This window comes from Canis lupus, chromosome 11 (genome assembly GCF_003254725.2).
Source record: "Canis lupus dingo isolate Sandy chromosome 11, ASM325472v2, whole genome shotgun sequence".
Lineage (NCBI taxonomy): Eukaryota > Metazoa > Chordata > Mammalia > Carnivora > Canidae > Canis > Canis lupus.
The window spans coordinates 1,191,113-1,200,351 of NC_064253.1; the positions used below are offsets into that span (position 1 = coordinate 1,191,113).

Here is a 9,239-nt window from a genome sequence, read left to right on the forward strand (position 1 = left end):
AGAAAAATATCAAATAACAACCTAAACTTACACCTTAAGAAGCTAAAAGAAAGAACAATATATGAAGCCTAAAGCCAGCAGATGAAGGAAACTAGTAAAGATTAGCAGAAATAAATGATATAGAAATTAAAAAAAAAAACAAGATAAGAGTAATAAAACCAAGAGCTGGTTCTTTGAAAAAAGTAATAAAATTAATAAATCCCTAGCCAGACTAATCAAAAAGAGAAAGGACCCACATAAATAAAATCATGAAAGAAAAAGGAGAACTCACAACCAACACCACAGAAATACAAACAACTATTAAAGAATATTGTGAAATGTAGATGCCAAGAAATTGGACAACGTGGAAGAAATGGATAAATTCCTAAAAACATATAAACCACCAAAACTAAACAGGTAGAAACGGAAAACTCAAATAGACTGATAACTAGCAAAGAAACTGAATCAGAAATAAAAAATCTCCAGGACCAGATGGCACAGGTGAATTCTACCAAACATTTAAAGAAGAGAATACCTATTCTTCTTAAAGTCTTCCAAAAAAGAAAAAAAGAAAAACAAAACTGGAGGCATCATAATTCCATACTTCAAGTTACATTACAAAGCTGTAGTAATCAAAACAGCATGGTATTGCCACAAAAACAGACACACAGACCAGTGGAACAGAGTAGAAAACCCAGAAATGGACCCATAAGTATATCTTCAACAAAGTAAGAATATCCAATGAAAGAAAGACAGTCTATGCAACCAATGGTGTTGGGATAACTGGACAGCAACATGAAAAATTAAGAACTTGTACAGCTTACTTATACCATACACAAAGATAAACTCAAAATGGATGAAAGACCTAAATTTGAGACAGGAAACCATTAAAATCCTAGAGGAGAACACAGGCGGTAACCTCTTCAACACTGGCCATAGAACTTCTTACTAGATAGGTCTCCTGAGACAAGGAAAACAAAAGCAAGAATAAACTATTGAGACTTCATCAAAACAAGAAGCTTCTGCACAGCAAAGGAAACAACAAATCTAAAAGGCAACCTTTGTAATGGAAGGAGATATTTACAAATGACATATTTGATAAAGGGCTACTAACTGTATCTATAAAGAATTTATCGAATTCAACACCCAAAAAACAAATAATCTAGTTTAAAAATGGGCATAAGACATGCATAGACATTTTTCCAAAGAAGACACAGTTGGCTAACAGACACATGAGAAGATGCTCAACAGCACTCATCATCAGGGAAATACAAATCAAAACTACAATAACATAGCACCTCACACCTATCAGAAAGGTTAAAATTAACAACACAAGAAACAACTGGTGTTGGCAAGTATGTTTGAAGAAAGAGGAACCTTCTTGCACTCTTGGTGGGAATGCAAAATGGTTTAGGCACTCTGGAAAACAGTATGGAGGTTCCTCAAAAACTTAAAAATAGAACTACCCTATGATCCAGCATTTGCACTAGTAGGTTTTTAAAAAAAACCCACAAAATTACTAACTCAAAAGGATATATGCACCCTGATATTTATAGCAGAAGCATCAATAATAGCCATATTATGGAAATGGCCCAAGTGTTTATCGAAAGATGAATTGATAGAGAAGATGTGGTTATAGAGGTGCCTGGGTGGCTCAGTCAGTTAAACAGCTGACTTTTGATTTTGGCTCAGGTCATAGGATCAGAGTTGTGACATGGAGGAGCCTTGCTGAGTGGGGAGCCTGCTTATGCTTCTTTCTCTGTCTCCAGATTGGGACTTTCTGAAAGCAAGACTGAACCACAATGAATCCACTCCAAGAAGAAACATTCTACCAGCAGTTCAGCAACAAGCTCCAGGTCACAAAGCCATACTACCGGAGGAGGGCCTACCTGTGTACCAGCTGAAGCCACATGAAGGCCCCATAACTGTCAAAGTCTGCCTTCAAACCAGGTGCCACTCGGGCCATCTGGACACAAGGCCGGTAGGAGAAATCCTGAGGCTTATGAAAAGTGCCATGCAGAAATTTGCTTTATTGACGATATAAAGTCACGACAACTAGACCCATCCCAGAAGTTCGAAATCACCTGCTATGTCACGTGAAGCCCCTGTTCCACCTGTGCCAAGAAACTGGTTGGTTTGTCAAAGATCACCCCCACATCAGCCTGAGGCTCTTTGCCTCCTGCCTGTACTTCCACTGGCGCCTGAAGCATAAGGGGGTGCTGAGGCATCTGCAGACATCCAGGATCCCCATGGCCATCATGAGCCACCTGAAGTTTGAGGACTGCTGGGAGAAGTTTGTGGGCCACGAGGGCAGGCCTTTCCAGCCCTGATACAAGCTGAAGCAGTACAGTGAAAGCATAGGCCTTTGGCTCCAGAGGATCCTTCAGCCCCTGAACAGTTTAGAGAATGACTTCGGAAATTGTTTTTTTTTTTTTTTAATTTTTTTTTTAATTTTTATTTATTTGTGATAGTCACACAGAGAGAGAGAGAATGAGGCAGAGACACAGGCAGAGGGAGAAGCAGGCTCCATGCACCGGGAGCCCGACGTGGGATTCGATCCCGGGTCTCCAGGATCGCACCCTGGGCCAAAGGCAGGCGCCAAACCACTGCGCCACCCAGGGATCCCTGACTTCGGAAATTTGAGACTTTAATGATCCTCAGGCCCCTCAACCCCGTCCCTGAAGCATCTCAACGCTTCATAAACTGCTGCCTCTGGGAAGCAGGTTGTGAGCTCTGCAGACACATCTGACCCTCTCCTTTCCTCCTTCATTTGTTTCCTTTTATAAATGTTTCCTTTTATAAGTTTCCTTTTATAAAAGTGTTTCCTTTTATATATTTTTATAATTGAGAAAATAAAGATAATGTGTAAGTCTGTAGAAGTTGGGTTACTTTCTAAAAGGGAAATCAGGACTTTCCCTCAATAAAAAAAAAAAAAAAAAAAATAGATTCTCTGTGCCCTCCTCCCCCACTCACATGCTCACTCACTATTTCTCTAAAATAAATAAATCTTTTTTAAAAATATAAAAACCATTAAAAAAGATGTGAGATACACACACACACACACACACACACACACACACAATGGAATATTATTCAGCCAGAAAATGGAATGAAATCTTGCCATTTGCAACAATGTAGATAAGGCAAAAAACTATTATGCTAAGTGAAACAAGTCAGCCAAAGACAAATATTGTATGATTTCATTCATATGTAGAATTAAAAAAAATGAGCATGGGGGGAAAAAGAGAAAGGAGACAAACTCTTAACTACATAGAACAATTTTAACTACAGAGAACAATCTGATGGTTACCAGAGGGGAGATGGATGGGGAGATGGGGAAATACATATGGGGATTAAGGAAGGCACTTGTAATGAGTACCAGGTGCTGTAAATGTTGAATCACTAAATTGTACACCTGAAACTAATATTACACTGTATGTTAACTGAAATTGGAATAAAAACTTTTTTAAATTAATTAACAACGTGGGGAAAAAATGGGCAGCTATTTCCACATCTTAGTTCCACTTTTAGCAATATTATAAAGGGAAAGTGTTTTTTTTAACTCAATTAGCCAACATATAGTACATCATTAGTTTCAGATGTAGTGTTCAATAATTTATCTGCTGCATGTAACACCCAGTGCTCATCATATCATGTACCCTTCTTAATGTCCATCACCCAATTACCCTATACCCCCACCTCCCCTCCAGCAACTCTCAGTTTGTTTCCTATAGTTAAGAGTCTCTCATGGTTTTTCTCCCTCTCTGATGATTTCCCATTCAGTTTTCACTCCCTAACCCTATGATCCTCTATGCTGTTTCTTATATTCCACATATGGGTGAAACCATATAATTGACTTTCTTTAATTGACTTATTTAGCTCAACATAATACCTTCCAGTTCAATTTACATCATTGCAAATGGTAAGTATTCATCCTTTCTGAATAATTCTTCCTCTTTATCCATTCATCTGTCCACGGACATCTGGGCTCTTCCCATAATTTGATTATTGTGGACATTGCTGCTGTGAACATTGGGGTGCAGGTGCCCCTTCGGATCACTACATTTGTGTCTTTGGGGTAAATACCCAGTAGTGCAATTGCTGGGTCATAGGGTAGCTCTATTTTTAACTTCTTCAGGAACCTACACACAGTTTTCCAGAGTGGCTGCACCAGTTCACATTCCCACCAACAGTACAAGAGGATTCCCCCTTCTCCACATCCTCACTAACATTTGTTGTTTCCTATCACTAATTTTAGCGATTCTGACTGGTGTAGGGTGGTATCTCATTGTATTTTGATTTGTATTTCTCTGATGCCAAGTGATGTGGAGCATACTTTCATGTGTCTGTCAGCCATTTGTAGGTCTTCTTTGGAGAAATGTCTATTCATGTCTTCTGCCCATTTCTTGACTGGATTCTTTGTTTTGGGGGTGTTGAGTTTAATAAGTTCTTTATAAATCTTAGATTCTAGCCCTTTATCTGATATGTCATTTTAAATGTCTTCTCCCATTCTGTAGGTTATCTTTTAGTTTTGTTGACTGTTTCATTTACTGTGCATTAGATTTTTTATCTTTAATTTTTTTTATTATTCATGAGAGACACAGAGAGAGAGGCAGAGACATAGGCAGTGAGAGAAGCAGGCTCCTCACAGGGAGCCTGATGCGGAACTCAATAATCCTGATTATTGGATCCTGGGATCCCAGGATCGTGCCCTGAGCTGAAGGCAGACACTCAACTGCTGAGCCACCCAGACATCCCAACATTTTTATCTTGATGAAGCCTCAATAGTTCATTTTTGCTTTTTGTTTCCCTTGTCTTTGGAGACGTGTCCCTCAAGAAGTTGCTGTGGCCTTGGCTGAAGAGGTTACTGTCTATGTTCTCCTCTAGGATTTTGATGGATTCCTGTCTCACATTTAGGTCTTTCATCCATTTTGAGTTTATCTTTGAGTATGATGTAAAAAAGGGTCCAGTTTCATTCTTATACATGTGGATGTCCAATTTTCCCAGCACAATTTGTTGAAGAGACTGTCCTTTTTTCACTGGATGTTCTTTCCTGTTTTGTCCAAGATGAGTTGACCATAGAGTTGAAGGTCCATTTCTGGGTTCTCTATTCTGTTCCATTGATCAATGTGTCTGCTTTTTGTGCCAGTATCATACTGTCTTGGCGTCTAATGCTTTGTAATACAGCTTGAATTCCAGAATTGTGATGTCTCCAGAAATGTGATTCCAGAACTGTGATGCCTGAACATTTGCTATTCAGGTTCTTTTCTGGTTCCATAAAAATTTTAGGATTATTTGTTCCAGTTCTGTGAAAAATGTTGATGGTATTTTGATAAGAATTGTATTGAATGTGTAGATTGCTCAAGGTGGCATAGACATTTTAACAATATTTATTCTTCCAATCCATGAGCATGAAATGTTCTTCCATTTCTTTGTATTTTATTCATTTCAGTTTTTAGAGTACTGGGCCTTTACCTCTTTGCTTATAAGGGTTTATTCCTAGGAATCTTATGATTTTTGGTACAACTATAAATGGGATTGACTCTTTAATTTCTCTTTCTTCAGTCTCATTGTCAGTGTAGAGAAATGCCACTGATTTCTGTGCACCGATTTTATATCCTGTCACGTTGCTGAATTGCTGTATAAATTCTAGCAATTTTGGAGTGGGGCCTTTTGTGTTTTCCACGTAAAGTATCATGACATGTGTGAAGAGTGAGAGTTTGACTTCTTTGCCAGTTTGAATTCCTTTTATTTCTTTTGTGTTGTCTGATTGCCGAAGCTAGGACTTCTGGTAATATGTTGAACGAAAGTGGTGAGAGTGGGCATCTCTGTTGTGTTCCTGACCTTAGGGAGAAAGCTCTCAGTTTTGCCCCATTGAAAATGATATTCACTAAGGGAAAATTTCTTTATCTTCCTAATAAAGAAACCATTTCTTTCCTTTGCAAAATGGAGCCTTTGGTTCATAACTTGAGAACTCAATGAGGCAGCAGTGACTGCAAGCTCAAAACTTGGCTTAGGCACTGTTTTGTTTCCACATCGTTGGAGGTACCCTATGCAAGGGCTGCAGGTCTGGGGCACCATTTTCTGTGGATCAGATAGGACTCCAAATTCCAGATGGGGCATTGCACGGCCCAAGAAGTCAAGAACAAACAAAGGCAGTCCAACAGCTATTTGGGACAGAAAAGACACTGCAGGACCACAAGAGTGATGCATACTTTAGAGTGGACTATTGGGATCCTCCCTCCCAAGAAGTCATTCTCTCCAGGAAGACAGAAAGCTGAGAAGCTGGCATGGAGAAGAGAAAGCTGGTGCTAGCTCCAAGACTGTCACTGAGTTTCCAGACTCCAGGTTGGAAATCTCCAAGCTGATGCTTAGGGGCAAGGGGAATTTGGTGGGAGGGGGAGGGGGACACAGAGGTGAATGGTGTCAGAAGATCTACAATAAAAGGTAAAAGCTCTTCAAAGCTTCCAGAAGAAATAGTTAGGACTAGACACCATGCAACACAGCCTCCCCTGATGTGCTACAGACAGTAAAATCCATTCTCTTTTTGGCTCCAGGACCCTAAGTTTATTAGTAATAATAGTAATAGTAATAATAGTAATAATAAAAGTTAATGCATTTTGTGTCTGTTTCCTATGGTAGCCGCGGTGGTAGCTCGAGAGAGTCAGTGATTTTTGCCTTGTTTTTCCTGCTTGTTCCCCCCCACCCCCGTTTTACTTTGTCAGTAGAGCACAGTTATGGGTCGCAAGAAGAAGAAGCAGCTGAAGCCGTGGTGCTGGTATTGTAATAGAGATTTTGATGACGAGAAGATTCTTATAACAGCACCAAAAAAGCAAAACATTTTAAATGCCATATATGTCGTAAGAAGTTGTACACAGGACCTGGTTTAGCTATTCATTGCTTGCAGGTGCATAAAGAGACAATAGATGCTGTACCAAATGCAATTCCTGGGAGAACTGACGTAGAATTGGAAATATATGGTATGGAAGGTATTCCAGAAAAAGACATGGATGAAAGAAGATGACTTCTTGAACAGAAAATACAAGAGAGTCAAAAAAAAAAAGAAGCAACAAAATGATTCTGATGAATACGATGATGACTCTGCAGCTTCAACTTCATTTCAGCCACAGCCTGTTCAGCCTCAACAAGGTTATATCCCCCCGATGGTGCAACCAGGACTGCCACCAGTTCCAGGAGCACCAGGAATGCCTCCAGGCATACCTCCATTAATGCCAGGTGTTCCTCCTCTGATGCCAGGAATGCCACCAGTTATGCCAGGCATGCCACCTGGATTGCATCATCAGAGAAAATACACCCAGTCATTTTGCAGTGAAAACATAATGATACCAATGGGTGGAATGATGCCACCTGGACCAGGAATACCACCTCTGATGCCTGGTATGCCACCAGGTATGCCCCCTCCTGTTCCCCGTCCTGGGATTCCTCCAATGACTCAAGCACAGGCTGTTTCAGTGCCAGGCATTCTTAATAGACCACCTGCACCGACAGCACCAGTTCCTGCTCCACAGCCTCCAGTTATGAAGCCTCTTTTCCCCAGTGCTGGACAGGCTCAGACAGCTGTCCAAGGACCTGTTGGTACAGATTTCAAGCCCTTAAATAGTACCCCTGCAACAACTACAGAACTCCCAAAGCCTACATTCCCTGCTTATACACAGTCTACAGCTTCAACTACTAGTACAACAAATAGCACTGCAGCTAAACCAGCGGCTTCAATAACAAGCCTGCTACACTTACGACAACCAGTGTAACCAGTCAGTTGACCCATCGAGATGAAGATATATCACTGGAAGAGAGATGGGCACAGTTACCTAAATATCAACGTAACCTTCCTCGACCAGGACAGGCTCCTATTGGTAATCCACCAGTTGGACCTGTTGGAGGTATGATGCCACCACAGCCAGGCATCCCACAACAACAAGGAATGAGACCCCCAATGCCGCCTCATGGTCAGTATGGTGGTCATCATCAAGGCATGTCAGGTTACCTTCCTGGTGCTATGCCACCGTATGGGCAGGGACCGCCAATGGTACCTCCTTACCAGGGTGGGCCTCCTCGACTTCTGATGGGAATGAGGCCTCCTGTAATGTTGCAAGGTGGCCGTTACTGATCTTACTTCATCCAATCTAATAGGTTTGGAGATTAAACCTTTTCTCAACTTGCGCTGTTTATATAGCCAAGCTTCCGTCAATAAGGCTTCATTGTGACTTTAACAAACATTATCTTCCCACATACCAGGAACTATTGGACATTTATTTTACATGGGAAAAATTATTTGGAATAATAAAGCAGGAACTTTCCCTGAAGTTGCAATTTATACTGTATGACTTCTTTTTCATGTTTCATCTAGTTTTTAGAAGTGAAGTATAGTAAATTTGGTTCGTTATATTGTGAAGGTGCTGGAATTACATGAACATACCACCTTAATAAAGGCAAGTTCTGTAAGCTTACATTGCTATTTGTAAAATTATGCTTTCACAGCATTTCAGATGCTGTTGGACTTCATGTCCCCAACCTAGCTTGGTGAGGGCTGTAACTGTTTCCAAGACCTGTACATTGGAAGTCTGAATGTATAACAATATTTAATGTATTTAGAGTTCCTCATGTTGCAGGGTTTAAAAAATCTGACCCACCTCATGTGACTTTTCTGTACTGTTAAACTTCATTGTAATAAAATGAGAGAAAAACTTATGCCTTTTTATTCATAACCCAGCTGTGGACCACTGCCTGAAAGGTTTGTACAGATGCATGCCACAGTAGATGTCCACATAATAAAATTCATAGTTACTGATACAGTTTTGATAAATCATTGCATTCTGTCTGAATTGTAGGTGTTCCTTAGCTGCATGTTTTAAACTGGATACTATATATAGAATTGTATGTTAGTGCTTAAGTTGACAGAAAAACTTAGGTATATATGAGTCATTATATAGTGGGTATGAAATCTTTATATTGTGTCAGCATTCCACACCCTTGGTGTCACTACATTAGATGTCCTAGATACTTAAAATGTAAACCTTAGAATGTCCTCTTCTCTGCTGATAAAGCTTAGAGCCTAGTGTCAGACCCATTCATTTCCTTCTGATTATTTTTGAGACTGCAGTACTGCGTGGACCTCAGAAGCTTTTCAGGTGCAAACTTCTAGAAGCTTAGGTGCATGCAGTAATAGTTTCTTTGCTGTTAATGGGTTGGAATCTTTTCAAGTATAATGCTAAATGATCTAAATGTGCCTCTGTTAGGAT

General features: G+C 40.1%; 2 pseudogenes; both read left to right on the top strand.

Moving 5' to 3' along the window:
- The first annotated feature begins 1,781 nt into the window (after positions 1 to 1,781).
- On the top strand, positions 1,782 to 6,650 carry LOC112659650 (DNA dC->dU-editing enzyme APOBEC-3H-like; annotated as a pseudogene).
- Positions 6,651 to 6,682: 32 nt separating this feature from the next.
- On the top strand, positions 6,683 to 8,790 carry LOC112659695 (BUB3-interacting and GLEBS motif-containing protein ZNF207-like; annotated as a pseudogene).
- The last annotated feature ends 449 nt before the right edge of the window (positions 8,791 to 9,239 follow it).